The sequence below is a fragment of the Scyliorhinus torazame genome, chromosome 14 (genome assembly GCF_047496885.1).
Source record: "Scyliorhinus torazame isolate Kashiwa2021f chromosome 14, sScyTor2.1, whole genome shotgun sequence".
Lineage (NCBI taxonomy): Eukaryota > Metazoa > Chordata > Chondrichthyes > Carcharhiniformes > Scyliorhinidae > Scyliorhinus > Scyliorhinus torazame.
The window spans coordinates 5,925,052-5,946,037 of NC_092720.1; the positions used below are offsets into that span (position 1 = coordinate 5,925,052).

At 46.8% G+C, this 20,986-nt stretch overlaps 1 protein-coding gene across 1 annotated transcript in view; it reads right to left on the reverse strand.

Moving 5' to 3' along the window:
- Nucleotides 1-20,140, reverse strand: part of LOC140389239 (uncharacterized) — a 66,721-nt gene extending 46,581 nt beyond the window's left edge. The window contains exon 1 of the mRNA XM_072473410.1: nt 20,073-20,140. The gene's annotated coding sequence lies outside the window, so the exon portion shown is untranslated. The remainder of the gene's footprint in view (nt 1-20,072) is intronic.
- Nucleotides 20,141-20,986: the final 846 nt, after the last annotated feature.

The window sequence follows — 20,986 nt, forward strand, 5'->3', positions numbered from 1 at the left end:
CAGCGGTGCCTTCTCCTCCTCCAAAATAGCCCCGTAAACCGCCGATATTACCCCCTTCTCCAGACTCCCTGTCATCAGCACCTCCTCCAGCAATGTGGAAGCTGGCTCTACTGGGAAGCTCTGTATCTCCTTTCTGGCAAAGTCTTGAACCTGCATGTATCTAAATATTTCCCCCTGCTCCAGCCCAGACTTCACTCCCAGCTGCTTCTACCCTGCAAACCGACCCCCAAGAAACAAATTTTTTAGTGTCTTAATTCCTTTCTCCTCCCATCTCCGAAAATTTCCATCCCACCTCCCTGGCTCAAATCTATGGTTCCCCCAAATCGGTATTTCCCTTGACCCTGCCCCCAACCCGAAGTGCTGTCAAAACTGCCTCCACATTCTCAACAAAGCTATTACTACTAGACCCCCTGCTTATCTCCCTGGGGCCGCCGGGGGCAGTGCTGTAGCTAGTGCCTTCAATCTCGGCCCCCAGACAAACTCGCCTCCATTCTGACCCCATTGTAAGTCAACCCCTCTGACCCAGCTCCGTACCATCTCCACATTCACCGCCTAGTAATAATACATCAGGTTCGGAAGACCCAAACCCCCTCTCTGCCTCCCTCTCTGTAGTAACAAGAACAAAGAACAAAGAAAATTACAGCACAAGAACAGGCCCTTCGGCCCTCCCAGCCTGCGCCGATCCAGATCCTTTATCTAAACCTGGCACCTATTTTCCAAGGATCTACTTCCCTCTGTTCCCCGCACGTTCATATATCTGTCTAGATGCATCTTAAATTATGCTATTGTGCCCGCCTCTACCATCTCCGCTGGCAAAGCGTTCCAGGCACCCACCACCTTCTGCATAATAAACTTTGAACGCACATCTCCTTTAAACTTTCCCCCTCTCACCTTGAAATCGTGACCCCTTGCAATTGACACCCCCACTCTTGGAAAAAGCTTGTTGCTGTCCACCCTGTCCATACCTCTCATAATTTTGTAGACCTCAATCAGGTCCCCCCTCAACCTCCGTCTTTCCAATGAAAAGAATCCTTATCTATTCAACCTTTCTTCATAGCTAGCATCCTCCATACCAGGCAACATCCTGGTGAACCTCCTCTGCACCCTCTCTGAAGCATCCACATCCTTCTGGTAATGGGGCAGCACGGTAGCATTGTGGTTAGCACAATTGCTTCACAGCTCCAGGGTCCCAGGTTCAATTCCCGGCTTGGGTCACTGTCTGTGCGGAGTCTGCTCAGTCTCCCCGTGTGTGCGTGGGATTCCTCCGGGTCCTCCGGTTTCCTCCCACAGTCCAAAGATGTGCGGGTTAGGTGGATTGGCCATGCTAAATTGCCCATAGTGTCCAAAAATTGACCTTCGTGTTGGGTGGGGTTACTGGGTTATGGGGATTAGGTGGGGTTACTAGGTTATGGGGATAGGGTGGAGGTGTTGACCTTGGGTAGGGTGCTCTTTCCAAGAGCTGGTGCAGACTTGATGGGCTGAATGGCCTCCTTCTGCACTGTAAATTCTATGATAATCTATGAGAACTGCACGCAGTATTCCAAATGTGGCCTAACCAAAGTACTATACAACTGTAACATGACCTGCCAACTCTTGTACTCAATACCCCGTCCGATGAAGGCAAGCATGCTTTTTGCCTTCTTGACCAATCTTGCGACCTGCGTTGCCACCTTCAGGGTACAATGGAAATGAACTCCCAGATCTCGCTGTACATCAATTTTCCCCAGGACACTTCCATTGAACGTATAGTCCGCTCTTGAATTAGATCTTCCAAAATGCATCACCTCGCATTTGCTTGGATTGAACTCCATCTGCCATTTCTCTGCCCAACTCTCCAATCTATTTATATTTTGCTGTATTCTCTGACAGTCCTCCTCGCTATCTGCAACTCCACCAATCTTAGTATCATCTGCAAACTTGCTAATCAGACCACCTATACCTTCGTCCAGATCATTTTTGTATATCACAAACAACAGTGGTCCGAACACGGATCCCTGTGGAACACCACTAGTCACAACAAACAAAGAACAAAGAAATGTACAGCACAGGAACAGGCCCTTCGGCCCTCCAAGCCCGTGCCGACCTTACTGCCCGACTAAACTACAATCTTCTACACTTCCTGGGTCCGTATCCTTCTATTCCCATCCTATTCATATATTTGTCAAGATGCCCCTTAAATGTCCCTATCGTCCCTGCTTCCACTACCTCCTCCGGTAGTGAGTTCCAGGCACCCACTACCCTCTGCGTAAAAAACTTGCCTCGTACATCTACTCTAAACTTTGCCCCTCTCACCTTAAACCTATGCCCCCTAGTAATTGACCCCTCTACCCTGGGGAAAAGCCTCTGACTATCCACTCTGTCTATGCCCCTCATAATTTTGTATACCTCTATCAGGTCGCCCCTCAACCTCCTTCGTTCCAGTGAGAACAAACCGAGTTTATTCAATCGCTCCTCATAGCTTATGCCCTCCATACCAGGCAACATTCTGGTAAATCTCTTCTGCACCCTCTCTAAAGCCTCCACATCCTTCTGGTAGTGTGGCGACCAGAATTGAACACTATACTCCAAGTGTGGCCTAACTAAGGTTCTATACAGCTGCAACATGACTTGCCAATTCTTATACTCAATGCCCCGGCCAATGAAGGCAAGCATGCCGTATGCCTTCTTGACTACCTTCTCCACCTGTGTTGCCCCTTTCAATGACCTGTGGACATGTACTCCTAGATCTCTTTGACTTTCAATACTCTTGAGGGTTCTACCAATCACTGTATATTCCCTACCTGCATTAGCCCTTCCAAAATGCATTACCTCACATTTGTCCGGATTAAACTCCATCTGCCATCTCTCCGCCCAAGTCTCCAGACAATCTAAATCCTGCTGTATCCTCAGACAGTCCTCATCGCTATCCGCAATTCCACCAACCTTTGTGTCGTCTGCAAACTTACTAATCAGACCAGTTACATTTTCCTCCAAATCATTTATATATACTACAAAGAGCAAAGGTCCCAGCACTGATCCCTGTGGAACACCACTGGTCACAGCCCTCCAATGAGAAAAGCATCCCTCCATTGCTACCCTCTGCCTTCTATGGCCTAGCCAGTTCTGTATCCACCTTGCCAGTTCACCCCTGATCCCGTGTGACTTCACCTTTTGTACTAGTCTACCATGAGGGACCTTGTCAAAGGCCTTACTGAAGTCCATATAGACAACATCTACTGCCCTACCTGCATCAATCATCTTAGTGACCTCCTCGAAAAACTCTATCAAGTTAGTGAGACACGACCTTCCCTTCACAAAACCGTGCTGCCTCTCACTAATACGTCCATTTGCTTCCAAATGGGAGTAGATCCTGTCTCGAAGAATTCTCTCCAGTAATTTCCCTAACACTGAAGTAAGGCTCACCGGCCTGTAGTTCCCGGGATTATCCTTGCTACCCTTCTTAAACAGAGGAACAACATTGGCTATTCTCCAGTCCTCCGGGACATCCCCTGAAGACAGCGAGGATCCAAAGATTTCTGTCAAGGCCTCAGCAATTTCCTCTCCAGCCTCCTTCAGTATTCTGGGGTAGATCCCATCCGGCCCTGGGGACTTATCTACCTTAATATTTTTTAAGACACACAACACCTCGTCTTTTTGGATCACAATGTGACCCAGGCTATCTACACCCCCTTCTCCAGACTCAACATCTACCAATTCCTTCTCTTTGGTGAATACTGATGCAAAGTATTCATTTAGTACCTCGCCCATTTCCTCTGGCTCCACACATAGATTCCCTTGCCTATCCTTCAGTGGGCCAACCCTTTCCCTGGCTACCCTCTTGCTTTTTATGTACGTGTAAAAAGCCTTGGGATTTTCCTTAACCCTATTTGCCAATGACTTTTCATGACCCCTTCTAGCCCTCCTGACTCCTTGCTTAAGTTCCTTCCTACTTTCCTTATATGCCACACAGGCTTCGTCTGTTCCCAGCCTTTTAGCCCTGACAAATGCCTCCTTTTTCTTTTTGACGAGGCCTACAATATCACTCGTCATCCAAGGTTCCCGAAAATTGCCGTATTTATCTTTCTTCCTCACAGGAACATGCCTGTCCTGTATTCCTTTCAACTGACACTTGAAAGCCTCCCACATGTCAGATGTTGATTTGCCCTCAAACATCCGCCCCCAATCTATGTTCTTCAGTTCCCGCCTAATATTGTTATAATTAGCCTTCCCCCAATTTAGCACATTCATCCTCGGACCACTCTTATCCTTGTCCACCAGTACTTTAAAACTTACTGAATTGTGGTCACTGTTACCGAAATGCTCCCCTACTGAAACATCTACCACCTGGCCGGGCTCATTCCCCAATACCAGGTCCAGTACCGCCCCTTCCCTAGTTGGACTGTTTACATATTGTTTTAAGAAGCCCTCCTGGATGTTCCTTACAAACTCCGCCCCGTCTAAGCCCCTGGCACTAAGTGAGTCCCAGTCAATATTGGGGAAGTTGAAGTCTCCCATCACCACAACCCTGTTGTTTTTACTCTTTTCCAAAATCTGTCTACCTATCTGCTCCTCCATCTCCCGCTGGCTGTTGGGAGGCCTGTAGTATACCCCCAACATTGTGACTGCACCCTTCTTATTCCTGATTTCTACCCATATAGCCTCACTGCCCTCGGAGGTGTCCTCTCGCAGTATAGCTGTGATATTCTCCCGAACAAGTAGCGCAACTCCGCCTCCCCTTTTACATCCCCCTCTATCCTGCCTGAAACATCTAAATCCTGGAACGTTTAGCTGCCAATCCTGCCCTTCCCTCAACCAGGTCTCTGTAATGGCAACAACATCATAGTTCCAAGTACTAATCCAAGCTCTAAGTTCATCTGCCTTACCCGTAATGCTCCTTGCATTAAAACATATGCACTTCAGGCCACCAGACCCGCTGTGTTCAGCAACTTCTCCCCGTCTGCTCTGCCTCAGAGCCACACTGTCCCTATTCCCTAGTTCTCCCTCAATGCTCTCACCTTCTGACCTATTGCTCCCGTGCCCACCCCCCTGCCATACTAGTTTAAACCCTCCCGTGTGACACTAGCAAACCTCGCGGCCAGGATATTTATGCCTCTCCGGTTTAGATGCAACCCGTCCATCTTATACAGGTCACACCTGCCCCGGAAGAGCTCCCAGTGGTCCAGATAACGGAAACCCTCCCTCCTACACCAGCTGTTTAGCCACGTGTTTGTCTGCTCTATCTTCCTATTTCTAGCCTCACTGGCACGTGGCACAGGGAGTAATCCCGAGATTACAACCCTCGAGGTCCTGTCTTTTAACTTTCTGCCTAGCTCCCTGAACTCCTGCTGCAGGACCTCATGCCCCTTCCTGCCTATGTCGTTTGTACCAATATGTACAACGACCTCTGCCTGTTTGCCCTCCCCCTTCAGGATTCCCTCTACCCGTTCGGAGACATCCTGGACCCTGGCACCAGGGAGGCAACATACCATCCTGGAGTCTCTTTCACGTTCACAGAAGCGCCTATCTGTGCCCCTGACTATAGAGTCCCCTATTACTATTACTCTTCTGCGCTTTGACCCTCCCTTCTGAACATCAGAGCCAGCCGTGGTGCCACTGCTCTGGCTGCTGCTGTTTTCCCCTGATAGGCTATCCCCCCCGACAGTATCCAAAGGGGTATATCTGTTCGAGAGGGGGACAACCACAGGGGATTCCTGCACTGACTGCCTGCCCTTTCTGGTGGTCACCCATTTCTCTGCCTGCACCTTGGGTGTGACCACATTTACATAACTGCGATCTATGACGCTTTCCGCCACCTGCATGCTCCTAAGTGCATCCAATTGCTGCTCCAACCGAACCATGCGGTCTGTGAGGAGCTGCAGTTGGGTGCACTTTCTGCAGATGAAGCCATCCGGGACGCTGGAAGCCTCCCGGACCTGCCACATCTCACAGTCAGAGCACAGCACCCCTCTAACTGACATTGTGTCAATTAATTAAAATTAAAATTTGTCTTTTTTTTAAATACTTTTTTTTTAAATTGCAAAGTTACTGTCAACTATCTGTTTCCTAGCACTAGATTTCTAATAGAAATGCGATAGCTAACTATAATATTCTCCGATCTCTGGCTTAGATATCCTCTAAATTATAATTAAGTTATTATGTTTAATTAGTTCCCAAATACTCAAATTTTTTATTTTTTTAAAAAAAAATTTTAAATTTAGGTTCACCTTTCTCCATTTTGAGACACTCCCTTCTACCACTACTCTCTGTCTCCTGTTGCCCAGCCAGTTTTTTATCCAACCAGCTAGTACACCCTGAACCCCATATGACTTCACTCTTTCCATCAACCTGCCATGGGAAACTTTATCAAACGCCTTACAGAAATCCATGTATATGACATCTACTGCCTTTCCCTCATCAATTAACGTTGTCACTTCCTCAAAGAATTCTATTAGGTTTGTAAGACATGACCTTCCCTGCACAAAACCATGCTGCCTATCACTGATAAGTCTATTTTCTTCCAAATGTGAATAGATCCTATCCCTCAGTATCTTCTCCAACAGTTTGCCTACCACTGATGTCAAGCTCACAGGTCTATAATTCCCTGGATTATCCCTGCTACCCTTCTTAAACAAAGGGACAACATTAGCAATTCTCCAGTCCTCCGGGACCTCACCCGTGCTCTAGGATGCTGCAAAGATATCTGTTCAGGCCCCAGCTATTTCTTCCCTCGCTTCTCTCAGTAACCTGGGATAGATCCCATCAGGACCTGGGGACCTGTCCATCTTAATGCCTTTTAGAATACCCAAAACATCCCCCTTCCAGATGCGGACTTGATTTTGAGTATTTAAACATCCATCCTTAGCCTCAACATCCGTCATGCGCCTCTCCTTGGTGAATACCGATGCAAAGTACTCATTAAGAATCTCACCCATTTCCTCTGACTCCATGCATAAATTCCCTCTTTTGTCTTTGAGTGGGCCAATCCTTTCTCCAGTTACCCTCTTGCTCCGAAATACGAATAAAAGGCTTTGGGATTTTCCTTAACCCTGTTAGCCAAAGATATTTCATGACCCCTTTTAGCTCTCTTTATTGCGCGTTTGAGATTTGTCCTACTTTCCCGATATTCTTCCAAAGCTTCATCAGTTTTAAGTCATCTACATCTTATGTATGCTTCCTTTTTCATCTTAGCTAGTCTCACAATTCCACCTGTCATTCATGGTTCCCTAATCTTGCCATTTCTATCCCTCATTTTCACAGGGACATGTCTGTCCTGCACTCTAATCAACCTTTCCTTAAAAGACTCCCACATTTCAAATGTGGATCCAACTTTAAAGAGTTGCTCCCAATCCACATTCCCTAGCTCCTGCCGAATTTTGTTATACTTGGCCTTTCCCCAATTTAGCACTCTTTCTTTATGACCACTCTCATCTTTGTCCCTGAATATTCTAAAACTTACGGAATTGTGATCGCTATTCCCAAAGTCATCACCGACTGAAACTTCAACCACCTGGCCGGGATCATTCCCCAATACCAGGTCCAGTATGGCCCCTTCCCGAGTTGGACTATTTACATACTGCTCTAAGAAACTCTCATGGATGCTCCTTACAAATTCTGCTCCATCTACGCCTCCAACACGACATGAGTCCCATTCAATGTTGGGGAAGTTAAAATCTCCCATCACGACCACCCTATTGCTCCTACATTTTTCTATAATCTGTCTACATATTTGTACCTCTACTTCACGCTCGCTTTTGGGAGGCCTGTAGTAAAGTCCCAACAATGTTAGTGCACACTTCCTATTTCTTAGCTCTACCCATATTGCCTCAGTGCTTGAATCCTCCATCGTGCCCTCCTTAATCATAGCTGTGATATCATCTCTGACCAGTAATGCAACTCCTCCACCCCTTTTACCTCCCTCTCTATCCCTCCTGAAGCATCTATACCCTGGTATATTTAGTTGCCAGTCTTGCCCTTCCCTCAACCAAGTCTCTGTCATACCAATAACATCATATTCCCAGGTACTAATCAAGCCCTAAGTTCATCTGCCTTACCTGCTACACTTCTTGCATTGAAACAAATGCACCTCAGACCACCTGTCTCTTTGCGTTCATCATCTCTTCCCTGTCTACTCTTCCCCTGAGTCACATTGAATTTATTATCTAGTACCTTACTGGCTTTAGTTGCTGCCTCTTTACTGACCCGTGTCATGCTCCTCTTGTGAGATGTGGCAAGTCAGGGACCCTTCTGGTGTCCCTGACTCCTTCATCTGCAAGAAGTGTGTCCAACTGCAGCTCCTGTTAGACTGCTTGACGGCTCTGGAGCTGCGGATGGACTCACTTTGGAGCATCCGCGATGCTGAGGAAGTTGTGGATAGCACATTCAGTGAGTTGGTCACACCGCAGATTAAAATTACTGAGGCAGATAGGGAAAGGGTGACCAACAGACAGAGGAAGAGTAGGAAGGCAGTGCAGGGATCCCCTGCGGTCATCTCCCTCCAAAACAGATTTACCGTTTTGGAAACTGTTGGGGGAGATGGCTCACCAGGGGAAGGTGGCAGCAGCCAGGTTCATGGCACCGTGGCTGGCTCTGCTGCACAGAAGGGCGGGAAAAAGAGTGGCAGAGCTATAGTGATAGGGGATTCAATTGTAAGGGGAATAGACAGGCGTTTCTGCGGACGCAAACGAGAATCCAGGTTGGTATGTTGCCTCCCTGGTGCAAGGGTCAAGGATGTCTCGGAGCGGCTGCAGGGCATTCTGGAGGGGGAGGGTGAACAGCCAGCTGTCGTGGTGCATATAGGCACCAACAATATAGGTAAAAAACGGGATGAGGTCCTACAAGCTGAATTTAGGGAGTTAGGAGTTAAACTAAAAAGTAGGACCTCAAAGGTAGTAATCTCAGGATTGCTACCAGTGCCACGTGATAGTCAGAGTAGGAATGACAGGATAGCTAGGATGAATACGTGGCTTGAGAGATGGTGCAAGAGGGAGGGTTTCAAATTCCTGGGACATTGGGACCGATTCTGGGGGAGGTGGGACCTGTACAAATCGGACGGTCTGCATCTGGGTGGGACCGGAACCAATGTTCTCGGGGGGTGTTTGCTAGTGCAGTTGGGGAGGGTTTAAACTAATGTGCCAGGGGGATGGGAACCGATGTAGGAAGTCAGTGGGGGCAGAAACAAAAGGCAGGAAGGGAGAGTGTGTAAAGCATGACCAGAGAAAGCAGGGCAGAGAGCAAGGAAGGTCTACATTAAACTGCATTTATTTCAATGCAAGGGGCCTGACGGGCAAAGCGGATGAACTCAGGGCATGGACGGGCACATGGGACTGGGATATTATAGCTATGACTGAAACATGGCTAAGGGAGGGGCAGGACTGGCAGCTCAATGTTCCGGGGTACAGATGCTATAGAAAGGATAGAACAGGAGGTAAGAGAGGAGGGGGAGTGGCGTTTTTGATTAGGGAGAACATCACGGCAGTACTTAGAGGGGATATATCCGAGGGTTCGCCCACTGAGTCTATATGGGTGGAACTGAAAAATAAGAAGGGAGAGATCACCTTGGTAGGACTGTACTACAGGCCCCCAAATAGTCAGCGGGAAATTGAGGAGCAAATATGTAAGGAGATTACAGATAGCTGCAAGAATAATAGGGTGGTAGTAGTAGGGGACTTTAACTTTCCCAACATTGACTGGGACAGCCATAGCATTAGGGGCTTGGATGGAGGGAAATTTGTTGAGTGTATTCAGGAGGAATTTCTCATTCAGTATGTGGATGGACCGACTAGAGAGGGGGCAAAACTTGACCTCGTCTTGGGAAATAAGGAAGGGCAAGTGACAGAAGTGCCAGTGAGGGATCACTTTGGGACAAGTGACCATAATTCCATTAGTTTTAAGATAGCTATGGAGAATGATAGGTCTGGCCCAAGAGTTAAAATTCTTAATTGGGGCAAGGCCAATTTTGATGGTATCAGACAGGAACTTGCAGAGGTAGATTGGGGGAGACTATTGGCAGGCAAAGGGACGGCTGGTAAATGGGAGGCTTTAAAAAATGTGTTAACCAGGGTGCAGGGTAAGCACATTCCCTTTAGAGTGAAGGGCAAGGCTGGTAGAAGTAGGGAACCCTGGATGACTCGAGATATTGAGACTCTGGTCAAAAAGAAGAAGGAGGCATATGACGTACATAAGCAACTGGGATCAAGTAGATCCCTTGAAGAGTATAGAGATTGTCGAAATAGAGTTAAGAGGGAAATCAGGAGGGCCAAAAGGGGACATGAAATTGCTTTGGCAAATAATGCAAGGGAGAATCCAAAGAGATTCTACAGATACATAAAGGGGAAAAGAGTAACTCGGGACAGAGTCGGGCCTCTTAAGGATCAACAAGGACATCTATGTGCAGAGCCACAAGAGTTGGGTGAGATCCTGAATGAATATTTCTCATCGGTATTCACGGTGGAGAAAGGCATGGATGTTAGGAAACTAAGGGAAATAAATAGTGATGTCTTGAGAAGTGTGCATATTACAGAGGAGGAGGTGCTGGAAGTCTTAAAGCGCATCAAGGTAGATAAATCCCCGGGACCTGATGAAATGTATCCCAGGATGTTGTGGGAGGCTAGGGAGGAAATTGCGGGTCCCCTAACAGAGATATTTGAATCATCGGCAGCCACAGGTGAGGTGCCTGAAGATTGGAGAGTGGCGAATGTTGTGCCCTTGTTTAAGAAGGGCAGCAGGGAAAAGCCTGGGAACTACAGACCGGTGAGCCTAACGTCTGTAGGAGGTAAGTTGCTAGAAGGTATTCTGAGAGACAGGATCTACAAGCATTTAGAGAGGCAAGGACTGATTCGGGGCAGTCAGCATGGCTTTGTGCGTGGAAAATCATGTCTCACAAATTTGATTGAGTTTTTTGAGGGAGTGACCAAGAAGGTAGATGAGGGCAGTGCAGTAGACGTTGTCTACATGGACTTTAGCAAAGCCTTTGACAAGGTACCGCATGGTAGGTTGTTGCAGAAGGTTAAAGCTCACGGGATCCAGGGTGAGGTTGCCAATTGGATTCAAAATTGGCTGGACGACAGAAGGCAGAGGGTGGTTGTAGAGGGTTGTTTTTCAAACTGGAGGCCTGTGACCAGTGGTGTGCCTCAGGGATCGGTGCTGGGTCCACTGTTATTTGTGATTTATATTAATGATTTGGATGAGAATTTAGGAGGCATGGTTAGTAAGTTTGCAGATGACACCAAGATTGGTGGCACAGTGGATAGTGAAGAAGGTTATCTAGGATTGCAACGGGATCTTGATCAATTAGGCCAGTGGGCCGACGAATGGCAGATGGAGTTTAATTTAGATAAATGTGAGGTGATGCATTTTGGCAGATCGAATCAGGCCAGGACCTACTCAGTTAATGGTATGGCGTTGGGGAGAGTTATAGAACAAAGAGATCTAGGAGTACAGGTTCATAGCTCCTTGAAGGTGGAGTCGCAGGTGGACAGGGTGGTGAAGAAGGCATTCGGCATGCTTGGTTTCATTGGTCAGAACATTGAATACAGGATTTGGGACGTCTTGTTGAAGTTGTACAAGACATTGGTACGGCCACACTTGGAATACTGTGTGCAGTTCTGGTCACCCTATTATAGAAAGGATATTATTAAACTAGAAAGAGTGCAGAAAAGATTTACTAGGATGTTGCCGGGACTTGATGGTTTGAGTTATAAGGAGAGGCTGGATAGACTGGGACTTTTTTCCCTGGAGCGTAGGAGGCTGAGGGGTGATCTTATAGAGGTCTATAAAATAATGAGGGGCATAGATAAGGTAGATAGTCAACATCTTTTCCCAAAGGTAGGGGAGTCTAAAACTAGAGGGCATAGGTTTAAGGTGAGAGGGGAGAGATTCAGAAGGGCCCAGAGGGGCAATTTCTTCACTCAGAGGGTAGTGAGTGTCTGGAATGGGCTGCCAGAGGTAGTAGTAGAGGTGGGTACAATTGTGTCTTTCAAAAAGCATTTAGATAGTTACATGGGTAAGATGGGTATAGAGGGTTATGGGCCAAGTGCGGGCAACTGGGACTAGCTTAATGGTAAAAACTGGGCGGCATGGACTGGTTGGACCGAAGGGCCTGTTTCCATGCTGTAAACTTCTATGATTCTATGATTCTATGACTTCCTAATCTGGTCCCCATCCCCCTGCCACATTAGTTTAAAACCTTCCCAACAGTGTTAGCAAAAGCACCCCCTAGGACATTGGTTCCAGTCCTGCCCAGGTGTAGACCATTCGATATGTAATGACCCCACCGCCCCCAGAACCGGTTCCAATGTCCCAAAAATCTGAACCCCTCCCTCCTGCACCATCTCTCAAGCCACGTATTCATTCTGACTATTCTTGAATTTCTACTCTGACTGTCTCGTGGCACTGGTAGCAATCCTGAGATTACTACCTTTGAGGTCCTACTTTTTAACTTATCTCCTAACACCCTAAATTCTGATTGTAGGACCTCATCCCGTTTTTTGCCTATATCGTTGGTGCCTATATGCACCACAACAACTGGCTGTTCACCCTCCTCCTTCAGTATGTCCTGCAGCCGATCAGAGACATCCCTGACCCGTGCACCCGGGAGGCAACGTACCATTCGGGAGTCTCGTTTTTGACCACAGAAACACCTGTCTACTCCCCTTACGATTGAATCCCCTATGACTATAGCCCTGCCAGTCTTTTTCCTGCCCTTCTGTGCAGCAGAGCCAGCCACAGTGCCATGAGCCTGGCTACTACTGCCTTCCCCTGGTGAGTCATCTCCCCCAACAGTATCCAAAACGGTATACCTGTTTTCGAGGGAGATGACCGCAGGGAACACCTGAACTGCCTTCCTGCTCTTTCTCTTCCTTTTGGTCACCCATTCCCTGTCTCCCTCAGCAACCCTAATCTGCGGTGTGACCAACTCACTGAACGTGCTATCCATGACCTCCTCAGCATCGCGGATGCTCCAAAGTGAGTCCATCCGCAGCTCAAGAGCCGTCATGCGGTCTAACAGGAGCTGCAGCTGGTCACATTGCCCGCACATGAAGGAGTCAGGGGCATCGGCCGCGTCCCTGAGCTCCCACATTGTGCACGAGGAGCATAACATGGGTCTGGGATCTCCTGCCATTCTTACACGTTACCTTAACTGATTACAAATATAATATCAAAGTGGCACCTTTCTAATTCTGGACACCTTGAATAAAATGATGAACGAGGTGATCATCGCTCCAATCTCTCTAAAAAATGCCTTTGGCAGGAGAACCGGCAGGCATTGAAAAATAAACAGGAATTGCGGCAGCACATTCATTTTAACCGCCTGAACCCGACCCGCCAGTGACAGAGGGAGACCATCCCACCTTGCCAGATCAGCTTTCACTCTCCCCACCAAACTAGAAATGTTGTACCTGCGGAGCCCCCCCCCCCCCCAATCTCGAGCAACCTGCACTCCCAGGTATCTAAATGGAGTCACTGCCTTACGGAATGGCAGCCCCCCCACCCCTGCCCCCACCCCTGGCCGAAACACCACAAAATATTCATTCTTGTCTGGATTTAATTTGTACCCTGAGAAAGACCCAAACACCCGAAGCAGCTCCAGTATTCCCCCCATTGACACACTTGTTTCCTACACGTATAATAACAAGTCAACGTCATAGAAGGACACCCCATGCTCTATCCCCCCTGCACTATTCCTTTCCATACCCCCGAACTTCTTAATGCGATGGCCAATGGCTCAATCGTGAGTGCAAACAGCAGAAGCACATAGGACATCCCTGCCTAGTCCCACGGTGGAGAGGATTCTGAGCTGATGTTATTTGTGCGGACACTGGCCCTCGGCTCCTTATATAGTAACTTTACCCAGTCCACAAATCAGGGTCCTATTCCAAACCGCTCCAGAACTGCCATCAAGTATCCCCATTCTACCTGGTCAAATGCCTTCTCAGCGTCCAATGCCACAACCACCTCTGTATCCTTCCCCTCCGCCGGTGCCATAACGACGTTCAATAACATCCCAATGTTCGACAGAGCTGCCTCCCTCTCACGAACCCCGTCTGATCTTCACCCATCACCTTCGGGAGGCACTCCTCGAGCCTACCCGCCAGTACCTTCGCCAATAACTTTGCGTCCACGTTTAAAAGTGATATGGGCCTATACGACCCACACTCCGTCGGGTCCTTATCTTTCTCAAGTAACAGGGAAATCGACGCCTGCCCGAAAGTTTGTGGTAACACCCCCTTCCCTATCGCCTCCTCAAACATCTCCACCATCAGCGGTACCAGCTTATCCTTGAATTTGTATAATATTCCATTGGAAACTCATCCGGCCCTGCCACCTTCCCCGAATGCAGCCTTCCATTCGCATCTTTTATCTCCTGCTCTACTATCGCCCCCTCTAATGTAGCCCTGTCCCCCTTCCCTAACCTTGGGTACTCCAGCCCAGCTAGAAATTCCTGCATCTCCCGGCCTCCCCCAGGTGACTCTGACCTGTACAACCTCTCATAAAATTCCTCAAAGACCTTGTTAATTTGATCAGGAGCTACCACCAACTTCGCTGCCATGTCCGTACCTGGACAATTTCCCTTGCCGCAGCCTCCTTACGGAGCTGACCTGCCAACATGCCCGCCTTCTCTCTATGCTCGTAAACTGTCCCCCTTGCTCGCTTCAATTGGCGTACCACCTTCCTGGTAGATAGTCGGTCAAAGCTCGCCTGGAGTTTTTTCCAACTGTGCTGGGTCCCCATCTTCTGCATACCTCCTGTCCACCGCCAGCATCTCATCTATTACCCTTTGACGTTCCAACCTCTCCTCTTTGTCTAGCCTAGTCTTGAACAAGATCATCTCACCCCTCACCACCGCCTTTAAAGCCTCCCAGACAACTGCCTTTGGCACCTGACTCGTGCAGTCAAAACTTACATATTCCTCGATTACTTTTTCAATTTTGTCACATAACCCTTGGTCTCCCAACAGTCCCACATCTAACTCGCACCTTTGTCTCTGTATCATCCCCTTCTCCAGTACCATGTCCACCCAATGCGAAGCATGATCTGATATTGCAATTGCCGAGTACTCCGACACTTTAACTCCAGCCAGCAGCTCCTTCCCGACCATGAAAAAGTCAATCCGCGAGTACACCTTAGGGACCGCTGAGAAAAACGAGTACTCCCGCTCCCTCGGGTGCAGAAACCTCCAAGGGTCCACCCCTCCAATTTCCACCATTAGCCCATCCAACGCCTACACCCCCCCCCCCCCCCGCGCCCCCCCAGCCCCCCCCCCCCCCCCCTGCCGCCCACCAGACGGGACCATCGAGCACAGCCGTGACCTGCCCAATCAATTTTGGCTCCTGCACCAACTATCAGTTCGTGTGTGTCCAGGTCGGGGATGGCCTACGTGAATAAATCCCTTTAATGGATTTGTTGCTTTTCCGAGCATGCGGCTTTTTCCCTAGGTCTGGGATTACAATTATGGACACGTGGGGTTTTAAACACAAAACACTGTTTATTCCATGAACTAAACTTAACATCTTAAATAAACATTGGCTCTCTTAACACCCCTTACTTCAAAGATAACTCAGAAAATATTGCAACAGTAAATAATTCCTCAAAATGTTTCTTCAAACTTCCAAGAGACTTAACACCTTAAAACAGTATCACATCAGATTAAAGGATATATATATTTTTTGTAGAATGGCAGAGATATATTAGCTTGGGTGACTTCAGCTCCAGCACCTTGCTTTCTTCCTGAAAACTATCTGGAAACACACAGACATACGCCGGCTCTTTTTCAAAACTGAAACTAAAAACCTGCAAAATGGCTGAGCTGAGCTCAGCCCCACCCACTCTCTGACATCACTGTTTTCTTAAAGGTACATTGCTTAAACATCCATGTCTGAAAGGTACCCTCACATGACACATTCCCCAAGAAAAGAAATAATAAACCATTAACTTCCAGATGGTTTCATTTTTCACTTTTGCACCATCCACTAAGAAATGTACACAGTAAATATACCTTTTTGTTTCTTTTAAAAAAACAACACATGCAAACAGGTACAATAATATAGTCCATTTTTCTTTGTTCTTCTTCCTCCAACCGAAATCCTCCTCGATTGACAGTCTCTTTGAACAAAGTCTCTGCACGATCCATCCATTCCTCTACTCCTCGGCATTTCTCTTTAGAATCAGATACTTTAGTTCAATCTGACCAGAGTCCCTTGCAATTCTCCAATACAGGAGCATTGGTGATCACAGCTTTCAGGCAGTCAAATGCCTGTTGAAAGTCCGCTGTCCATTGAATTTTCTTCAGCAATTCTATTAGTGGAGTAATCACGCCACAAAAAGTTTGCACAAATGTTCGATCAAATCCATTCATGCTAAGAAATCGCATTATTTCCCTTTGTCTTGTGGATATCGGAAATTCCTCAAGGAAAGTGATTCGGGCTTCTCCAAATTCACTTTCGGCTAGGTTCATCACCAAACCTGCCTCCTGAAGTCGATCGAAGAACTCCATACAATGTTTTCAATGCTCTTTCCATGTCTGGAAGTTGGAAATAAAAGCAGATTGTCCCACTTTCTCCATGCAATCCTTCAATGGTGGGACAGGATAAGAGTCCATTCTTGTAACTGCATTCACCTTTCTGTAGTCCACACACAACCGTTGGGTACCGTCGGGTTTAGGTACCATCACTATGGGTGAGCTCCATTGGCTGCAACCCACTTCAATTATGCCATTTTTAAGCATACTCTCAATCTCTCTGTTAACCTGTGCCAATTTTAAAGGATTAAGTCTATATGGATGTTGTTTGATAGGAACAGCATTTCCCACATCTACCTCATGTATTGCCATTTTAGTACTTCCCAATTTATCTCGACAAACTTGCCCATGTGATATCAATAACTCTTTCAGGTCAGTTTGTTTTTCCTCTGGAAGGTAACTTAACAATTCATCCCAATTTTTAAGAACACCCTCATTTTCCAACTTAATTTGAGCTCTGTCAAATTCACAGTCATCTGGATTTGATTTGTCACTTTGAGTTAGAATCATTAAAACCTCCTTTTTCTCTCCTTCCCTTTCAAAGTCCTTTTAAGCACATACACACATGACACACCCGGTGAGTCTTCCTTCTATCTGGTGTTTTTACCACATGAGTTCTCACTACAACAGGAATTGAATTTTTAAAGTCCTCCAAAATTATAATTTCTCTGAGAGCTTTATATGTTTGGTCTATTTTCAAAACCCTTATCCACCTACCAAAATTACTCTGCTTGAGCCTTTCAAACTCCATGTATGTTTGGCCAAATTCTTTCCTAAATTTCTAAACCTTTGTCTGTAAGCTTCAGGCACTAGCTCACATGCACTTAAAATAGATTTCTTCACCTCCTCAAACGTTCCAGATACCTCCTCCGGTAGTGATTCAAACACTTCACTAGCTCTACCGACCAGCTTTGTTTGAATCATAAAACCCACATGTCCTATGGCCATTTCATTTGTTTAGCTACCTTCTCAAATGAAATGAAAAAGGCTTTCACTTCCTTCTCGTCAAACCGTGGCAATGCTTGGACATATTTAAATAGATTCCCACCAAGCCTTCAACTATGACGCTCTTTCTCACTATCCTCATCACTATCATCCAACTGTACTTTTCCCTTTACGTCTGCCAATTTTAACTGATTGTCATGTTTCATGGCCATTTTCTGAATGTTCAAACTCCCTCCCTTTATCTTTTTCCCTGATCTGTATGTCCCTTTCTTTTTGTTCTGCTAGGGCTATTCTTTCTTTTCTCTTTTCTTCTCTCTCCTTTTCTTTTTCCTCTCTCTCTCTTTCTCTTTCTTTTTCCTCTCTCTCAGTCTCGTATGCCAGCCGCTTTAATTCTTTCTGATGTTCCATTGAATTTTTGCCATTTCCAATGAGTCAAACTCTATCTCAGGCAACTTTAAATGCTTGACCACCTCCATAATTACCTAATCTTTTCGCATTTTTTCAGGTAATGTGAACTGCAATGTTCTTGCCAAATCTAACGGTCTGCTTTTTGTTTCTGTCATTAACGTACTACGTGTGACATTCTCCAGCCCCAAATATTTCTGAGCCTCTGAGAGAGCCATTGTTCACAACACTCTCCCCACTTAAACTAAAATACCACACCGGAAAAGCAACAATCCTCCACTGTCTTTAAGTTCACAAAAGCCAATCCAATAGATAGACTTTTATCCCGGACGACCCCCCAATTGTTATGGGTGAGGAGTTTTCAGAACCCCAAAATGTATCATGGAGTTCAACCAACCTCTCCCTTTAATGGATTTGTTGCTTTTCCGAGCATGCAGCTTTTTCCCTAGGTCTGGAATTACAATTTTGGACACGTGAGTTTTTAAACGCTAAACACTGTTTATTCCATGAACTCAACTTAACATTTCAAATAAACATTGGATCTCTTAACACCCCTTACTTCAAAGATAATTCAGAAAATATTGCAACAGTAAATAATTCCTTAAAATGTTCCTTCAAACTTCCAAGAGACTTAACACCTTAAAACAGTATCACATCAGGTTAAAGGATATATATATTTTTTGTAGAATGGCAGAGATATATTAGCTTGGGTGACTTCAGCTCCAGCACCTTGCTTTCTTCCTGCAAACTCTCTGGAAACACACAGACACACACCAGCTCTTTTTCAAAACTGAACCTAAAAACCTGCAAAATGGCTGACTGAGCTCAGCCCCACCCACTCACTGACATCACTGTTTTCTTGAAGGTACATTGCTTAAACATCCATGTCTTGAAGGTACCCTCACATGACATTCAAAACATCTCTTCTCCTGGGACCGGTCTTCAAACAACCCAAACATTCATTTTTAGCTAGGCCACCCGGTGTGCGCTGCTCCCCTTTACATTCGTGCTGGATTCTGGCCTCGCGTCAGGCCACGTTCCTCCCCTGCCGCTTGCTTCGGGTTCGATGCCCCTGCTCCTCCGGTCACGGGGGTCCCCAGCGGCTCCAAACCTGCCCGACCCGGTACTCATCCCTCAGGCCCCAATGGCCGAAGAAATCGCGACCGGCGAAACCATGGGGAAAGCCCCGGTAAACACGGAAATGCCACCGACCACCGGGAGCCTCTCCCCAGCGCAAGCACACCACTCGCGCGCCCCACCCCCCTATTATGTCTATAACAAGAGATTCTCCAAGGCGTCCTTCAGGACGTGCGACAACACAGAATCGCCTAGCAGAATCCTATAGCCAAGTTCCGCACGCATGAGTACGGTTTCAACTGGGACCTTGGATTCATGTCGCATTACAGTCACCCCACCATCTGGCCTGGGATTGCAAAATCCTACCAACTGCCCTGTCTTGAGACAAATCACACCTCTTTAACCTGTGATTATCCCTCTCTCCAGTCATATCGTCTGGACCAGTAAAGACTTAATTACCTGCAAAGACTCGCATTCAAAGTATCATCTTGCATCATTGACTTTGTCGACATATGTGTTTCTGGAACCCAACTCTTCATTTACCTGAGGAAGGAGCAGCGCTCCGAAAGCTAGTGATTCAAATCAAACCTGTTGGCTTTAACCTAGTGTTGTAAGACTTTTTACAGTGCTCATCCCAGTCCAACAATGGCATCTCTACATTATAGCAAGAAGCGAAGATTGGAAATCAGGCAGACATTGCGGCAACTATCCAGTCGCTCAATGAGGTCTCAACCTCACAATGTTAAAAAAAACTGTCCCTCACAAACAGCCGGGAACTGGTGGCCAAATGAAGAAAGCCATCCCACATCCTGGCTCTGTAACAGCCTAACACAGTCACACCATCAGAATGCCCCACTGATAATAGATGTTTCAATTGCCATTTGGGCACTGGTCCCGTTCCAGCAACAGAACAGAACCACCAGGGGCGAAAATGATATCTACCCTTCAGGGGAATGTCCTTGAGAATCACACAATTTCCTCAAAATTCCAGGAAGAATCTGGGTTTCCTGTCAAACAAGGTCAAAATAACAACTTGCATTACCCCTCCCCCCCCCCCTCAACTAACCAATCAGTGCTTCGCAATATTAACCATCACCGGGGAGAAGCTATGTGGGAAGGCGGGACATAGACTGTGAAGGCAGAGCATTACCTGCAGAAATTCTTCATTGTCTCTTTCACCACCGCTTTGAGGATTGGAACAGATCAGCAACAAATCCTGCAATTCAAAATGGAGTTGTCAATGATATGCTGAGGGCTGTTAATCTAAGAAGAATTGTATACCGGCGCAGTCTGATGATGCAGCATATTCCTTAGCCTTCCATGAGGATCAATGAAGGAGAGAGCTGGTTCAATGAGGTGTGCAGAAGGAGAAATGTGAACCCCACCACCTGGAGGTTCCCTTCCAAGTCACTGACCATCCAGACTTGGAAATATATCACCGTTCCTTCATAGACTACAGCAGTTCATGAAAGTGGATTATCACCACCTTCATAACAGAAATGGCTGAGGAACTAAATTTATACTTTGCTTCTGTCTTCACAAATGAAGACATGAATAATGTACTGGAAGTTCAGAGAAACACATTGCAGTGAGGAGCTTGTCACAATATACACCAGTATATCATAGTGCTGACACACACACACACACACTGATGGACACACAGTGGGACCAATCAGCATACACAACACCGCAGCCAATCACCAGTGAGAGTACACACACTATAAAGACAGGGGACAGGAGAGTTCCCGCTCTCTCTAGCATCAGCCAGCTCGGAGCACAGAGCTCACAGCCTGCAACACAGACATTCACCATGTGCTGAGTGCATCACCTGGTTAGGACTAGGCAAGGGTCAACAGTTAAAGCTGGTATTTCATTTACCCACAGTTCAAGCATGTTAATATAGTTAACCTTATAATAAAAGAGAGTTGCACCACTTCCAGTGTTGGTGACCTGTTTGTGATCCAGAACACCCAACACATCATGGTACCAGGTTTGGTTGCATACTAGCACATCTGAGACCCACCTGCAACCCACTGGCATCCTGAAGTATGTAGAACATCAACC